The following is a 17,111-nucleotide window of genomic DNA, read 5'->3' on the forward strand; positions in this document are numbered from 1 at the left end:
GCTGCGCTGTAGAGAGAGACAGCACACATGAACACACGTGTGCACACACACCCGCATGTGCACACGCCCACACCCTTCTTTTCCATCCAGGTGTTTTGCGTGAAGTGGGCTGAATCTCTGTTATAAAATCTTCAGTTCCTACTGCAGGTCAGTACAGGGAAGGTGGCCCAGGAACCACACTCGGCTCTAAGGCACAGAATTCAGCTCAGGCCCCAAAATAAGTGTTCCCATGCGCCAGGTGGGTACTATTTTTATTATCCCCTTTTACAAGTGAGGAAACTGAGGCCTGGAGAGGTAAAGTAACCAGCCCTCCATCACCCATCTAGGAGGTAGACAGCTGAGAGAGGATTCTGCTAATCTGCTACTAGAGGTCAAGGGCCAGAGGTCAAAAACTATATCTATTTAACTTCCTCTGTGTAGCCCTCATGTCAACACCACTGGGGGGCCCAGGCACACACCTTGTACATGGGTTTTCATGCTGACCTGCACACTAGATAGCTCTTTACTTCTGTTCCCTCCTCTTTACCTTGTGCAACAGAGGCTCTGGACAGATGGCACAGCTTAACTTGCAAAAAACTGAGGGTGTCAGAGGAGAGGGGGGTGGGGGACTGGGATAGGCCGGTGATGGGTAGTAAGGAGGGCACGTATTGCATGGTGCACTGGGTGTTATGCGCAAGTAATGAATCGTGGAACTTTACATCAAAAGCTAGGGATGTACTGTATGGTGACTAACATAATACAATAAAAAATATTATTATAATTAAAAAAACCTAATACAGTGCTAAAAATACCAAAAAAAAACCTTGCAAATATGTGTTGAATGAAATCATGAGTGCTGGGGAGTTCATTTTGCCTTCCTGCCCTTCATTTTCTACCTCTTCCTAATGAATCGTGGAACTTTACATCAAAAGCTAGGGATGTACTGTATGGTGACTAACATAATACAATAAAAAATATTATTATAATTAAAAAAACCTAATACAGTGCTAAAAATACCAAAAAAAAAACCCTTGCAAATATGTGTTGAATGAAATCACGAGTGCTGGGGAGTTCATTTTGCCTTCCTGCTCTTCATTTTCCACCTCTTCCCTTGGCTCCTCTCTCAAAGCATCATATCCCCCAACATGTGCTTACCTCCGCACAAGTTCCTCCTTTCTTTTCTGCCCATTTCCACCACTGACAGGGCTTTGTCTCCCCACCTCTCCATACTCCCCAGACTCAGCTGGACTCTGGGTTGAAATTGTGGCTCTGCCAATCACTAGCCCTGAGACTTTGTGCAAAATTTATTAACCTCTCCGAGTCTCTGCCGAGCTAATAGCCCTAACTTCTAATAGCAGTGGATCAAAAAGAACAAGGTAGAAAGTCACTTGACAGTGCCCAGCCCATAGTAGGTGCTCAAAGGGTATTTGTTCTCTTCCTCTTTCCCCTCTGAGCAGATACCTTTGGACTGTCCCTCTATCACACCCTCTATCCAAACACAATTCCTTTTTTTCAAATTATCTGGAAGGTGCATGATTTTTTGATTTTGGCTTAGAACCAATTCTAAAGCACTACACATAGTTGCCAAGCCATAAAACAATTAGCAATACTCTGTTATCAAATCATTAATTATCAGGAAGTATAAATGCATGCCCAAGTCTCCAATTTACAGACGAGTCAGAGGGTTCAGAAGCTTGCAGTTCTCTGAAGGCTTGAACCAAACAGTTTCCTGGAAACTAGAGTGGCGGGGTCACACAGCTGGAGGCAACTTCTACCTGGAGGCCATGCCTCCGGGAAGCGGCCAATGGGATTCAGGCCTGAAAGAGCTGGCACCGAATTCCAGTGACTGACATCTGAGGCTGCAGGGTTCTCATCAGCGATAAGAGCTCTGGGGCAAGGACTTGTAAATGGGTGAGTGGAAATCCGGAGAGGTTAAGAGCCCCTTGCAAAATCAGGTGGTCTTGAGGAATGAAACTCATGAGTTCTGGTTTTCCACCTCTGGCCCAAGAGACATGACCGCAATCGAAGTCAATGAGTCCGAGTTCCTGGAACTCTCACTGGTTAGAAGGCAAGCTCTCTAGTTCTTCCTTCATTTCTCTGCCAACTAAGATTTTTCTGATCAGCAGTAGAAATATTCCAAGGGCCCTCTCCCCTCTATCTCTAAGCCCCTTCTGAGTACTTCAGTAAATGCTCTGACTCAGATGATTTGCCAAGAAGGACCCTTTACTTTGGATTTCCCCAACACTAAACATCCTATCGAACCTAAAGAGAAATTGACACGTTTGGAAAGTTAAAAGTTAAGATGTTTCAGTTCCGTTCCATTTCTCTGGAGGGTCTACTCCATGAATTTTAAAGCAAATACATCTACAGTTTGTAATATGTTGTTCTTATGCAATCTTTTCAGACTTCCAGCCTTTAAGAAAAAAGGCTGGAGATAAGTTAAATGGTTTCTATTTACTATCGCTTAATAACACAAAGTTTGACTAGAAAGTAATGGGAGTGACTTTTAGGATAAACACTCCAAAACCTTCCTGAGAGAATGAGTGTTGGCTTCAGAGTGGTTACCTTCAGAGATACTTTTCAATTTGGAGCAGGTTGCAACATTCTGGAACTCCTCATTGAAAACTGCCTTCAAGGCCAATTTACAAGACACTCCTAAAAATCTACTTTTGACCCCTAAATAGTACACCATGGCTTGTCCGCTCTGTATCAGTCTCCAGATTTGACCACAAATGGTTTGTGTCTATGTCCAAACATTAAATCCACCTTCAGAAGATTAAGCTTTGCCATCTTCAAGGGCATAGTGGCATCCAAAATGCACTGTGGGCTCTGAAGATAATTCTCGAGGAAGAGTCCCTACCTGTGAACAATAGAAGCATTGTTTAAAAGTGAAGCTTTCCCAGGTGGTGACTTGTGAGACCACATACCTCACTTGTATGCACTGAATCACATAATGCCAGACCCGGAAGAGGCAGGATGGCTGGGCTGGGACTCGGTGACAGGTGGGGTCCCTGAGAATGAGCACCTCCGTGGCGCCTGTATAGGTACTTCTCTCTCCACACCCTAGTCCCAGACCTGCCTCAAGACTTCCCAGCTCCAGTGTAGGCTGCCCCCCCTACCCCAAGGCCCTACTAAAAGTATCGACCACGTTGTTTTATATTCACATCTTATGAATGGGGCTCGAAACAGCGGTGATAGCAACAGAAAGAGAAAGCCACTTATGTTGAGTTTACCATCTCCCACAGCCTGGTGGATGCTCAGTGATGTTGATGAAATGAACTGGACACGAGATGCTGTACCACAAAATCTACTGTAACTGACAAATACATTATTCCTGTCGCCTTGGCCAGGCTTAGCCACTTGTGCCACCATCCTGCCTTGCAGACTGCTATTAAGCCAGCACAAATGGGTGCTTTGTGAATTTTTTTAAATTTAAACTGTTACTAGTATTGATTTGTCTAAATACTGGCCTATTTTAAACACTGTAAAGTAATCTGCTCCGTAGATTACTGTGAAAATCCAATCCCTGCCAAGTCACAGGGAGAAGAAATGAGAAGAACTTTCACTGGTGAAAGTTGAAAAGAAGGAAGAGTTTGGGGGCAAATCTGAGAGCTGAACTGATCTAAAGCAAAACCTCATGTGACAGTAAATTGGCCCCCCTAGAAGTCTTAAAGAAGTGGTGGGATGAGCTTTTGGGGGATGGTGGAAGGGTTTCTGCAATGAGCTACTGAGAGCCCTGGTCCTTCACCGTGATTGAGTTTCTAGAATCCTATGACATCAACTTATCGTATGAAGATCTTCATAACACAGAGGTTAACATATCATTCCCTAAATAAACCATTATCCTCTGCCTTTTTGCCTGTTTTGATATAGCACATTTTCTTTGGCCTTTTTTTTTTTATATATCAGAATTCTAAGCCCTCTTACTTCCTGGAGTCTTCCTGGTTCTCCAAGGAACGTATATTCAATTACCACTCAATTGGGACAGGCTTTGCTGTCACCTTGGGATTTCTGAACAGCAACAGGCACTGATGGGTCAAAGAACCGGTACCTCGGTAAATCTTCACAAATAGGCTACTAAGGAAAAATTCGGATCTGTGTTTTATAAAAGAGGAACCTGGAGTTCCAGGAGGTCTGGTTGTTTGCTCAAGGTCTCACAGCTTGCTGGCAACAAGCTGCCATTCCTCCCTAGGTCAGATGACCCCGAAGCCATGCTCTTCCCATCCTGCCCAGGTGTATGGGGTGGCCGTGTGTGTATAAACACCACACTAAGTCACCGATCCGCATATTGTTACTTTATCTTCCACAAAAATGTCCAACCAAACAACGAAAGCTTATCAGGCGGTAACCATGGGCCCAGCTCACCCTTCATGAACTCAGGTTACCCTAGAAAGCAAGTACTATTATTTTTCCCACTTTTTATTTTTTAAATTTTTTTAAAAAAGATTTTATTTATTTATTTGTCAAAGAGAGAGCGCGTGAGCACACAGCAGGGGAAGCAGCAGGCAGAAGGAGAAGCAGGCTGCCCGCTGAGCTGGGAGCTTGATGTGGGACTCAATCCCAGGACCCTGGGATCATGACCTGAGCCGAAGGCAGATGCTTCACCGACTGAGCCACCCAGGCGTCCCTTTTCCCACTTTTCAGATCAAGGGAGGTTAGGTGACTTGTGCAAGTCCGACAGCTAGTAAGTAGTAAATGCAGGGTTTAAACCCAGACTTCCTATCATCGGTAAACACTCTCCCCAAGCTTAACCACGAGGCCATTCTGCCTCCAACAGATTCAAAGGTGAAGAGTGCTCGGTTCCCAGTAGGGAATTAATGAATGTTGTATTAGTTAGCAAATACAGGAAGGGTCATGGAGGGGAGGAAATGACTGATGACTGAGTGGGAAGTTAACTAGAAGAGACTGGTGCATGGTCAGAGATCAGAGATTCTCTTAGGGCCATTCGGAACCAAGGCAGAGTCAACACCCTGTAAGAAGAAGCTGTGGTTGTCCAAAGGCACTGCTGCCTTCTCATTCCAACCCTGGACGCAGGGGCTCCAAGGAGGAAAGAGCTTCTAAGCAACCCCACCAGATCTGAAAAACTGGCCCTGCCTGTCTGCTTTGATGCCTCTGAAGGATTAAACCAGCTTCTTTGCCTCTTCAATTCATTCAATAAACATTTCCTGAGAAACACCTCCATGTCAGGCACCAGGGACGAGCTGCAGGCCCTACTGGAGCTTACAGTCTGGGGGGAGAATCAGAGGCATGAGTTATATGTATTAGGCTGGGTGGAGCTCCATGCTATGAAGGAAAATAAATTCAGAGTGAAAGTGATGGGTGGGCATGGGGTGGGGGAAGGGTGCATACCAAATAAAGAAATCAGAGATTTCTCTATTAAGGGAAACTTTGAGCAGAACCTGAAGTAAGAGGGCAAGCGATATTAATGGGGAAAGAGTATTCAAGCAGCCGTGCAAAGGCCCTGGGGTTTCTCTAAGTTAAGAGCAAAGAGGCCTGTGAACCTTCAGCACGAATACAACTTACTCGGCTGCGATCAAATCAGTCGAAAGGGACTTGAAAGTTCCTATGTGGCTCTCAGATCTGGGTCAGGGCCAACCTGGTTGATGTCTCTACATCACACAAAAAAGAGCATGTGCACGATTCGGAATAGCTTCTATCTCTACGATATTTTATAGTCTTCAAGTGCTGCTATGGACACAATCTCATGGGCCTTCACAACCTGGTAAGGTAAACACTGTGCTCCTTTCACAATGTTACAGAAACCAAGGCGAAGACAGGTGAAGAGGCTGGCCCAAGGTCACACAGGTATTTGGTAGGTTCAAATCCAGTACTTGTGCCTGCATTAACCTCTCTTCAAAGCAAGGGCTCATCCTCTTTCTACCCTTTGGCCCAGAGCCTGCCAGAGCCCTCTAGATCCACTATAAGTGCCATTTGACGCTGTTGCCATCACAAAGGGTGCCAAATGGGGCTTCCCAGAAGAGAGGAAGTGCCAAGAGCAGTCAGAATCTGTCCCGGGCTAAGCAGGGTGCTGGGAGTATTCTTGGCATCCTGCAGAGAAAGCCTAAGACCCAAAAGGAAAGCGATCTCCCCAAGTTCCCAGAATGAACGGAGATCTCTAGTTTATGCCCAGTTCCTCTGTGCGACTTCCCTGGAAAAGGATGTGTGTGTGTTTCCCTCATTTGAAAAGGCATGAAGCCAAGTAATTAAGAATCCAGGGACTTGGTTCCAGAGTCAGGCAGTCAGCGGCCCTTGGTCCCTCCCTCCTTTCTCTCTGTGGGGCTTAAGGAGAAACATACTTTTAAGACTCAGGTGGGGGCGCCTCGGTGGCACAGTGGTTAAGTGCCTGCCTTCGGCTCAGGGCGTGATCCCGGCGTTCCTGGATCGAGCCCCACATCAGGCTCCTCTGCTATGAGCCTGCTTCTTCCTCTCCCACTCCCCCTGCTTGTGTTCCCTCTCTTGCTGGCTGTCTCTATCTGTGTTAAATAAATAAATAAAATCTTTAAAAAAAAAAAAAAAAGACTCAGGTGGGTTTTTCTGTTTGTTTGTTTTTGTTTTCAAGACTATTTTTTTAGAGTGGTTTTTAGCTTTACAACAAAACTGAGAGGAAGGCACAGAGATTTCCTGTACACTCCCTGCCCCCACACATGCATAGTCTCCCCATTACTGGCATCACTTACCAGAGAGATACACTTTTTACCAAGGATGAACCTATCCTGACACATCATAATCACCCCAAGTCCATGGTTTACCCCAGGATTCATTTTTGGTGTTAGTACGTTCTACGGGTTTTGACAAATGTATAATGACATGTATTCATCAGAATAGTTCAAGTGCTCTAAAAATTCTCTGCACTTGACCTGCTCATCTCCCCCCTACCCCTCCATCCCATTCCTGGCAAACACAGATCTTTTCACTGTCTCCATAGTTTTGCCTTTTCCAGAATGTCATATGGTTGGAAAAATACAGGATGTAGCCTTTTAGATTCTTTCACTCAGTTCTAGGCACTGAACTTGCGTCCATTTCTTTACATGGCTTGACAGCTCACTTCTTTTTAACACTGCGTACTATTCCACTGTCCCGGGGGACCACGGTTTATTTATTGATCCATTCACTTGCTGAAGGGCATCTTGGTTGCTTTCGAGTTTTGGCAGTTATGAAGAGAGCTGCTACAAACATCCCTACACAAGTTTTTGTGTGGACATAAGTTTTCAGTTCATTTGAGTAAATAGTAAGGATCGCAATTGCTGGATGGAATGGTGAGAGTATGTTTAGTTTTATAAGAAACTGCCCAACTGCTATCCAAAGCAGTTGCGCCATTTTGCATCCCCCCCACCCCCCAGCAACGAATGGGGGTTCCTGTTGCTCCATATCCTCGTCAGCGTTTGGTGTTGTCAGTGTTCCCGATGTGGCCATTTTAATGGGTCAAGACTCAGTGTTCACGCCAGTAACATGGAATTACTTTACAGTGCTTATGGAGTGGGATTGCTGTGTTGAATGAGGCCACGCACAAAGCGTGCTTAGCATGGCACCTGGCATGGAATAGCTCGTTCGTCAGTGGTAGCTGCTGGGCTCTTATTAGCCTTATTATTAATATTCAATACCTACTATCTGCCCAACATTTTACATATATTACCTCTGTCCATTACAAGAGCCACGGAAGGTAAATGTTATTATCCCCATATACTGACGGAAATAGTTCTCTCAACTGTAGAGGTTGAGGAACTTGCCCTGGGGGGTGTGGGCAGCTCTCAGAAAAAACCCACTGGCTGTGGGTTCCCATAACCGCACCCGCAGTGACGTTACCTCTTCCAGGGGAGCACATGTGGGGAACAGCCCAAGACTACTACTGTCTTTTGTTCTTGGGCAAGGTGTGTTGAGGTCTCGGTGTGCCTCTAGAAGGGAGAGGCCACATTCTGTGGCAAAGGGAAAGAACATGAGCTGCCAGCACATTCCATGTTAAGAGTTCCTCTTTGTTTAGAAATCATTCTGCCTTGATTTATTTGTTTCTTTGAAAGAATAAGGAGAACCTTCTCCTTGATGTCTGAAGGAGATAAGAGAAAGTCGTACTGGGTAGGCCCCACCGCACCATAACTTCTGCCCCACGATCAACAGTGAGGGGGTCAGAGCCCCTGTCTCCGTGGTGGCAGTAACCCACTGAGTCTTAAAAGGAAGGCAAGTTCCCCTCTGTCATCACCCCAGAGGGTAAAGAGTGACGCCAGACGGGAGGTGCTGCAGGTGGAAGTTCGAAGCAGCGGCGGTGCTATTTGGGTGCAAGAAGGAATAAGGGCAAAGGAAGCCCCTCTCTATCTCCTGGGGCCATCTTTGTGAAATGAAGAAAATGAAAGAAAAGTCTGACTCAATGGATGAGAGCCCCAGTTTGACAGAGCTTGACACACCAAGACTACAGGTTAGAAAGTGGTCTAACAAGGAGACCCCTTTGTACCACATGGCACTGCCATTTAATCTCAAGATTCTGGAAGAGTCTTTTCCAGCAGATGAGCCAAATTCAAATGACAAACCCAATCCTCCCTCTTAGACATCATTTAATTTACTGGGGCAAAACACACAAAACATCAAATTTACCATTGTAACCATTTTTAGGTGTAGAGTCTGATGGTACTAAAGACATTCACACTGTTACGCCAACATCACCACCATCCGTCCCCCTTGTTCTTTTCATCTTGTAAAACTAAAACACCGTACCTGTTGTGTGACAACCCCCGTTCTCCCCTCCCCTCCTGCCCCGGGCCACCACCATTCTACTTCCTGTTTCTACGACTTTGACCCCTCTCGGCACTTCAGATAAGTGGAATCACAGAGTGTCTGTCCTTCTGTGACTGGCTTATTTCATGTCATGTAATGTCCCCAAGGTTCATCCATGTTGTAGCATGTAGCATTCCCTTCCTTTTTAAGGCCAAATAATATTTCATAATATATACCAAATACACACCAAATTTTTTTGTTCATTTATCTGTCAATGGACCCAGGGGCTGCTTCCACCTCTTGGTTATTGTGAATAATGCTGCAGTGAACATGGGTGTGCAAATATCTCTGACTCTTTGCTTTTAATTCCTTTGGATATATGCCCAGAAACAGAATTGCTGGATCATATGGTGGCTCTAATTTTCATTTCCCAAGGAACTTCCACACCGTTCTTCAGAGCAGCTGTAACAAGTTACATGCCTACCGGCAGCACACGACTTTTCCACATCCTTGCCAATACTTGTTATTTTGTTTCTCGACAGCAGCTAACCTCATGGGTCTGAAGTTCTAGGATATTGTTCTATTTATTTATTTACTTTTAAGACTTTATTTTTTTAGAGTGGTTTTGGGTTCATGGCAACAGTGACAGGAAGGAGCAGTGGGGCTGGGGGGCTGTGGAAGCATCCAGGAGACTAAAGAGAGAAGATTGACAAAATGCAACACGGGATCCTTCCCTGAATCCTGAATTTAAAATGTTGTTTAAAAATTGAAACAGCTATATTGGGACACTTGGGTGGCTTGGTCGGTTAAGTATGCTACTCTTGGTTTTGGCTCAGGTCATGATCTCAGGGTTGTGGGATCGAGCCCCGTGTCAGGCTCTGCCCTGGGCTAGGCATGGAGCCTGCTTGGGATTCTCTCTCTTCCTTTCCCTCTGCCCCCCGCCTCCTCTGCTCATGCACTCTCTCTCTCTCATAAATAAATAAATAAATAAATAAATAAATAAATAAATAAATAAATATAAATAAATAAATATTTTAAAAAACTGAAACAGCTATAAAAGATGTCATCGGGACAACTGGAGAAAGGAGATCATGGCCCGATCCCACATTGATAATGGCCCTCCATCCATGCCACATTCACCAAGGGTCACAGTCGTATGATGGTTATGATACTTGCTAAAGCGGCTACACTGACATCGTGATGTCTGCAGGTAACTCTCAAATGGTCCAGCAAAAATAAACAAACATAAACAAATAAATTAGGGTGGATAGACAGAGAGAGAGAAATACGGCAAAAAGAGTTAACAGTCCGTAAATCTAGGTGAAGGGCATGGGGCTGCTCATTGTCTGTTCTTGCAATTTATTTGAAGATTTGAACATTCTTTCTAAACGAGGGGAAGGCGGCTCCTAGAACCAGTCTACTCTCCACCTGTCCTTGCGGGGCTCTTTCTCACTGTGTGACTCGTGACTTTATGATGACACGTTCAATCCAGAGTACGGTGTAGAAATAATTTTTAAACAGCAGCTTCTTTCCAGACACTTCTAGGAGAGCCAGCAGAAGGTGTGATTAGAAACAAAAACAAAACAAAAACCACAGCTGCCTTGCGATTTAAAAATAAAAATACCTTCTTTAAAAAAGACAAACTCTAGAGGCAAAAACCTGAAGAGTAGCTGCCAGGGCCTGGGGGCCGGGGCAGAGACTGACCACAAAGAGAGAGTTCCCATAAGGGAACTTTTGGGGCTGATGAAAATATTCAGTCTCTTAATGGGTAGTGGCATACCTGTCTACATTTGTCAAATCCCTACAACCGCACACCTAGAAAATGTGCCAATTACTCTGTTCACACCGTACCTCACTAGGCCTGACTTACAAAAAATTAACAAGACTATTTTTCCTCATTATACCCATATTTCTCCTACTGGTTGGAAGGGCGTCCTTCCTACCCAGGTTTGTCTATTTGTCCCAAGCAGGAAAGAAAGTTGAGACGGAACTAATGAAGAAAGGCAGATGGGGGGAAGCCAAAAAGAAATATTATTGAGGAGGGAAGATCAGAAGCACCAAACTGAGAAAGCAAGCTAATTTTCGGCAGGGAGGCCATTGCAGGAATGTTTTCCAGAGCCGGGGTGCATCCCCTTCCGTTCTCAAGTTCCTGCAGGGACCTGGGTGTCTGGGTGCAGGGGGACCAGGGACTGCCTGCAGGGCAGCAAGACGGGAAGGCTGTCTCCCAGGTGCCACTTGCTGCCAACTTCTGATCCACCAACTGCCCTGGACAACCCCCCCCATCATTGATCACATGTTTGAATCGGACACAAAAACGAGGGTCTGCTGTCAGGAAACCTTCAGGCGGAGCGTATGTGCTTTTAGTGGAAGAAAGCATCTGGCCCTTTTTTCTTAGACATGTTCGGTAAACATCTACCTCGGCTTTACCAGGCACCAGGCAGCACACTCGGCATTGGAGGTGAACGAGCAGAATCTCTACCATAATAGATTAAGATTCAGTAGAATCATAGCATTTTAGACCTAGAGGACTTCTGGGATCGCCATTTGAAATCTTCATTTCATAAGTAGGGAAATGGGGTGTTCTGGATGGAATGTTTGTGTTCCTTCCACAAATCCATGTGCTAAATCCTAACCCCCAACGTGATGGTATTAGGACGTGGGGCCTTTGCGAAGTGACTGGGTCATTCCAGTGGAACCTCACGGATAGGATCAGTCCCATGAATGGGTCTTATAATCCTTCACATGAAAAAACACAAGATGGGCACCTGGGTGGCTCAGTCCGTTAAGCATCTGACTCTTGGTTTGGGCTCAGGTCATGATCTTATGATCTCAGGGTCGTGGGATCGAGCCCCGTGTCAAGCCTGGCACTGGGCTCCTGGCTAAGTGCAAATTGTGCTTGAGATTCTCTCTCTCCCTCTCCCTCTGCCCCTCCCTCTGCACACACATGCTCTCTCTCTCTCTCAAAAAAGGAAAGACACAAGAGAGATGATCTCTCTTTCTAGTATGAGGGTGGAATGAGAAACAGACATCTATAAACCAGCAAGAGGGTCTTCACCAAGGACTTGACCAGGCTGGCACCTTGATCTCAGACTTCCAGCCTCCAGAACCATGAGAAATAAATGTTTGTTGTTCACCCACCCAGTCTATGGTGTTCTGAGTCCAAACACACTGGGACACTGAGGCTCAGAGCAAGGCAGAAACTCACCCCAGACTGTGCAGCGGGTTAGCTGATGAGCGGGAGCAGAAGGCAGTGGACGCCTCACAAATTCACAAATTATGCTTGGCAGACTTCTCCTGAAAGGCAGAACCACCAAAACGCAAGAGCTGGAGCTTCTGGGCTGGACACATTCAGAACTGAGCTCAGCCTTTCTGTTTGCTGGGTGATGGCGGGCCTCAGGTCCTTATCTGTAAAATGGGGATGACAGTCCCCTCCTTGGAGGGTCCCTGGTAAGAACTAGAACAGTTTATGTCAGGTCCCTGGTGTAGAGTAGGCTACTCTTATTGGCCATTGAGGGAGACATGGGCAATAGGGACCAGCCACGGGGCAACAGTCTTCAGTAAGATTCTGGAAAGGAAGCGTGGTGAGGAGGGCCAGAGATTCTGAGGACCCGCACCCATGTCACAGCTCAGCCTGGAGCCAGTCAATGACAAACTAGTTCAATGTGCTGGGTCGAATCTGTATTAGAAACATGTTCTAAATGAAGTGTCATAATGAATGCGCTTGTCTGAAAGGCAGACGAGAGCAGGGTTTCTGACAGCAAAAACGTTTTCTGAATATTTGAAAAACGCACATAGCGTAGGCAGTACATTATTTAGGTGCTATCTGGAAATCTAAATTAACGAAAAGCTCCAATTCTGACTACGTGGTGCCCACAGGGAGGCACTGGGGTCCCTAGAGTCACTTCCACTGGGCTCCAATGTTGGGTTGAGGTCCTGTAGGGGTCTGCTATCAAGAAGAGGTGGGACTGTGTTATTTACCAAATCAACAAGTTCATATGTAAATGAAGGCCTCTGGGGTGGCCCCAAACAGAATATTCTCCAAAAGATCAAAAACGACATTGGCAACGTCCTTCAGACAGTCTGGCCTGGCACACTTTTGCAGCAGATTGGCTCCAAAAAGCCCGTCCCACCTCCTTCGGGGTGAGGCAGGCAGACTATGCAGGCAATTCACTCTTTGTCGATCGATCCCTTTGCTCAAAGCTGGAGTGATTGGTTCTGAACTCTGGGAACGGTACAGGGAAATAGGTTCTCTAGAGACTGGGTCCTGAATGGACGAAGACTTACTCTCAGCTCTACATAATCTCCCTGGCTGTCCCCGCCAGGCGTTGCAGGCCTGCTCAGCAGGTGTGGGCCCGGCATCTCTGAGCCGTATCTGGCTCCCCCACCCTCTGCTCCTCCCCCACACACCTCACCTTTCCCTCACTGGCCTGGGAAGTGGACACCATGTCCCACCCCTTCGCATCCAGGTGACAGCCAGCACGCATCCAACATGGGTTGGGCCCGGATCCCTCGGTTGTCCTTCTGTAAGTATGGAAGGTGGGGCAACATGGTGGAACAGAAGCCGGGCTCCGGACTCAGGGTCTGGGTTTGAGTCCTGGCCTAGCCTTCCAGCAGCTCAGGTCCCGGTGTGCAAGCTAACATCCCTACACCTGCCTTCACTTTCCCATCTGTGAAATGGACAGAATGACAATACTATTAGCAAACCCTCACACATGCCTTCTCCGAGCAGACACAGTTCTGAGCACTCCACATATGTCAGCCAGCTTCACACGGCAACAGAAATCATTAGCTCTCTTCCTCTCCTCCTCCCTACCTCGCCGTGACCGGTAAACAAACTCATACCCGTGAACGGACTGACACAGTTCCCGGCCCACAGCACTCCATAAATCTTAGCTATGATCGTGTGGGATGATCTTAAAGGTCACACAGATACACTTTTTAAAGTTCAGAGTGTGCCTTTATAAAAATAAATGTATATTAGAAAGAAACAATACGCTTTGCCCGTAATTTCATCGAGATCATGGCCTAAGTTGAAGATAGGGATGATATTTAAGTGAAAATACAGAGTCAATTTAAGAAAGATTAAGTAAACAGCAGCCTAGACATGAAAGGGACTCAGCAAAAATCACTAAGGTAGAACACAAATGCCCAAGCGTTGGGAAATACGGCTTTAGACCTCAAACAGTGCCCGTTTCTAGCAGCCGTCTCCCCTGCTCTTTCTTCCAAATGCCCACGTCTCCCGGCTTCAGCAGTCCAGAAAGACGCTGGCGGGATGCATCCCATTCCCTGAAACCAGCCCAACCTTTTCGGCTCAGGCGTTTCCTGGGTCAAGGCCATACCCTCAGGGACAAGGCAATGGGTGTGTTTCCCACACCCTAATCTAAAAGCGAGCTTGAGGGAGCTCCTCCGAGACCACACCTGTCAGGGTGCATGATAAGTGCTTGGGTCAGGATCCCAGAGGAGGAGACGTCGCCTGTCCCGTGAACGACAGGACCCCGCACAGCCAGAAGCCCTAAATGTCCCTCTGGTCCCTTAAGTTCATTGCCCACTTAACCATTAACAAGCCCCTTCTTGAGGAATTTGGAAAGCCCTTGAGCTGTTGGCTGGAGCCCTTGGAGACAGAGGGAAGGGGTTGGCTGGGCTGTTGCACCTGCCCTTGAAAATATTTACAAATAGGTAACTCTTTAGCTTTCAATAAGCTCTTGAATCATGAGGAAGTTGTTGAGGCTCTGGTAGGTCTATAAAGCCTTGGTCCGGGGTTTTGTTGGCCCCCCGCAATAAAGCACGTGGGAGTCCCAGGCAACACATGCTTCTCCTCGCGTTCTTGGGAAGCCAGGCTAGGCGGCTGGCTTTGCATGGAGCCGGGCCTCACCTCCCACCACCAAGGCTGCTGGCCTTCCAACTGCATCCCACATCACCGTCGCAGAACTGGTGTCATTCCCAGGGGAAAACACATATAAAGAAAGCAGAAATAACTTCCCTTTGAAGGGTTGCAAACCTTGAGCCACCAAACACTACCATTCCCAGGCTCTTGGGCCTGCGGTCTCGCGTGGCTTGGTTATTGCTATCACTCGTTCCAGGGGCTCTCAGGGGGACCCCAAAAGTAAGCACTCCGCCTCCATGAATCCCTGCTGCCTCTAGGTTCAGGCTCTTTTCTTGGCCACTTGCAAGGTACCGAAGATTCTGCTAAGTGCTTTTCAAGCATCATCTCATGCAAGCCTTATGGTGACCTTGGAGTCTGGGTTTATTTTGTCCTGTTATAGGAAATCACTCAACAACAGTCCAAAGTTGAAGTTCAGGCCTGGTGCAATGGTTCCATCGGTCATCACCCTTCTTCCCTCCTTGCCCTCCTTCTCCCCGCAAACAGACATTCTAAGAACTTAAGCAACTTGCCGCAAATCACAAAGCCAGTTAAAAGAAGGAATGGGATTTGAAGTCAAGATTGTCTGCCTCCAAAACTCTTGGTGCCACAACGATAGAATCTCTCTGTGGATGGAATATGCCAGCTCAGCCTCAGGGGGCCAGCAGTACCTCTGCTACACCCCCTGCCTGAGTCCCCAACACAGGGAGGGTTCGGACCCGTAACAGGCAGCCAGGTGGGTGCTGAGGAAAAAGGTCTAGAACCCTCATCTCCTGGGCATCAGCTCACAGCCTCTGCCTGATGTGGCTTCTGGTCCTTCCAGCCTCTAGAGAACTGCCCACCCAGGATCTCAAACTCCGGACCCTCCGCACGCAGTGCTGCCAGATTTGGAGAAAAACAAAACAAAACAAATCAGAACTCCCCGTTCACTACAGGTGGGGTAGCGAAGATGATTCATTAAAATAATATTATCACGGTTCTTTGATCTCCCAAGAAACAAACGATGTAAGCAGAAAACATTATGACTTTGGTAGACTATTATTATTTTATGTTTAGAGTTGAGATTGACCTAATCTTAATACACTAAAATGATACAGGTGTTCACCAAAGACATTAACAAACATAAAGCGAGATTTTAAAGCCTGCAACACAGATACGTTATTTTGCAGGACAGCACTAAGCGTCGATGTCAGCATACAGTATACATTAATTCTTTTTCTCGTATGACTTACCGGAGCTGGAAGGATAAAAGGAACCATTTAAGCTATCTTATAAACCTTTTAAAAATATCAAAAACTGAAAAAATATGTAAAAATAAAAGATTGACCTAATAACCAAAAAGTTAGAATAATAAAATATGACTTTTCATTTATTAAATGAATATATGAATTAAATGAAATTGAATAAAGTTGACAATGGCTAGTGTTATGATGGACGTGAATAGAATGTGCTAGGCTATTCGCATTCAGCTCTGGAAGGAGTAGAAACCTCTACATTTCCCAAGAGCAATGTGGCAAAGCACATCAAAAGCCTTAGAAAGATCTTTCTCCTAGGAATTTGTCCTAAGGAAATAATTTGGGATAGGTGCAAAGATTTCACTGCAAAGTCGTCCACTGCAGCAATGTCAACATATACATACTGCAATAACATATGTCATCATAGGTAATTATATGTTAGTAGTAACAAATAGGTGCATATATATGTATCTACATTTACATCATATATACGTCTTATATAAATATATATTTGTGTATATAATATATAGTGTATATTTTATATAGTATTTATATATTATAGAAATATAGATTTATATATTAGAGAAATAGATAGAAATCTAATTAATAAAAACTGATACCAACATAATATTTAATATATATTATATATAATTATACACATTATAATGTGTATAATTATATATAATATATATAAATAAAATAAACACACACACCAATGGGGGGAGAGGTAAATAAATTTCAGCACACCTATTCAAAGGCAGACATTTTAAGTGATGTTGTGGAGGATAGATAGTCCAAGGTATAAAAGAGTTCACGCGAGCCTTCCTTCTTCCTTACACGGACCTGAGGCTACAGTGAGATAGCAAGCCCAAGGCGATAAGTGTGAGGACGAAAGCCACACGCTAGGATGGCGCAGAGGATAGAAAGAAGACCAGAAACACAGATAACAGTGTGGAGCCACTCCACTAGCCATGAACTTGAACTCCAGACTTCTCCTTAAGCCATTCACCTTTTCTCACTGGGAGCTTTTAGAATTTTCCCTTCCAACAAAAAATACAGCACACCTAGGATATTAACAACTTAAAAATTGTATGAGATCTTTGTAAAGAAACATGGTAAGTCTTACTGAAGGACCACAAAGACTCAAACTTGTGTTTTCTCTTGGTCTTCACAACGATGTTTAGAGACAGGTATTATTTTATCTTTTTTACAGGAAGATTAAGTGCACTGCTCAAGCCCAGAGAGTCACAGAGCCAAAATTCAAACCTCTGTCCACCAGAGCCTCCCCTTTGCGCTCTGTGTGGTAACTCATGCTCGCCAAAAGGAGCTGATAG

Source organism: Ursus maritimus, unplaced genomic scaffold (genome assembly GCF_017311325.1).
Source record: "Ursus maritimus isolate PB19 unplaced genomic scaffold, ASM1731132v1 scaffold_8, whole genome shotgun sequence".
NCBI classification, from domain to species: Eukaryota; Metazoa; Chordata; class Mammalia; order Carnivora; family Ursidae; genus Ursus; species Ursus maritimus.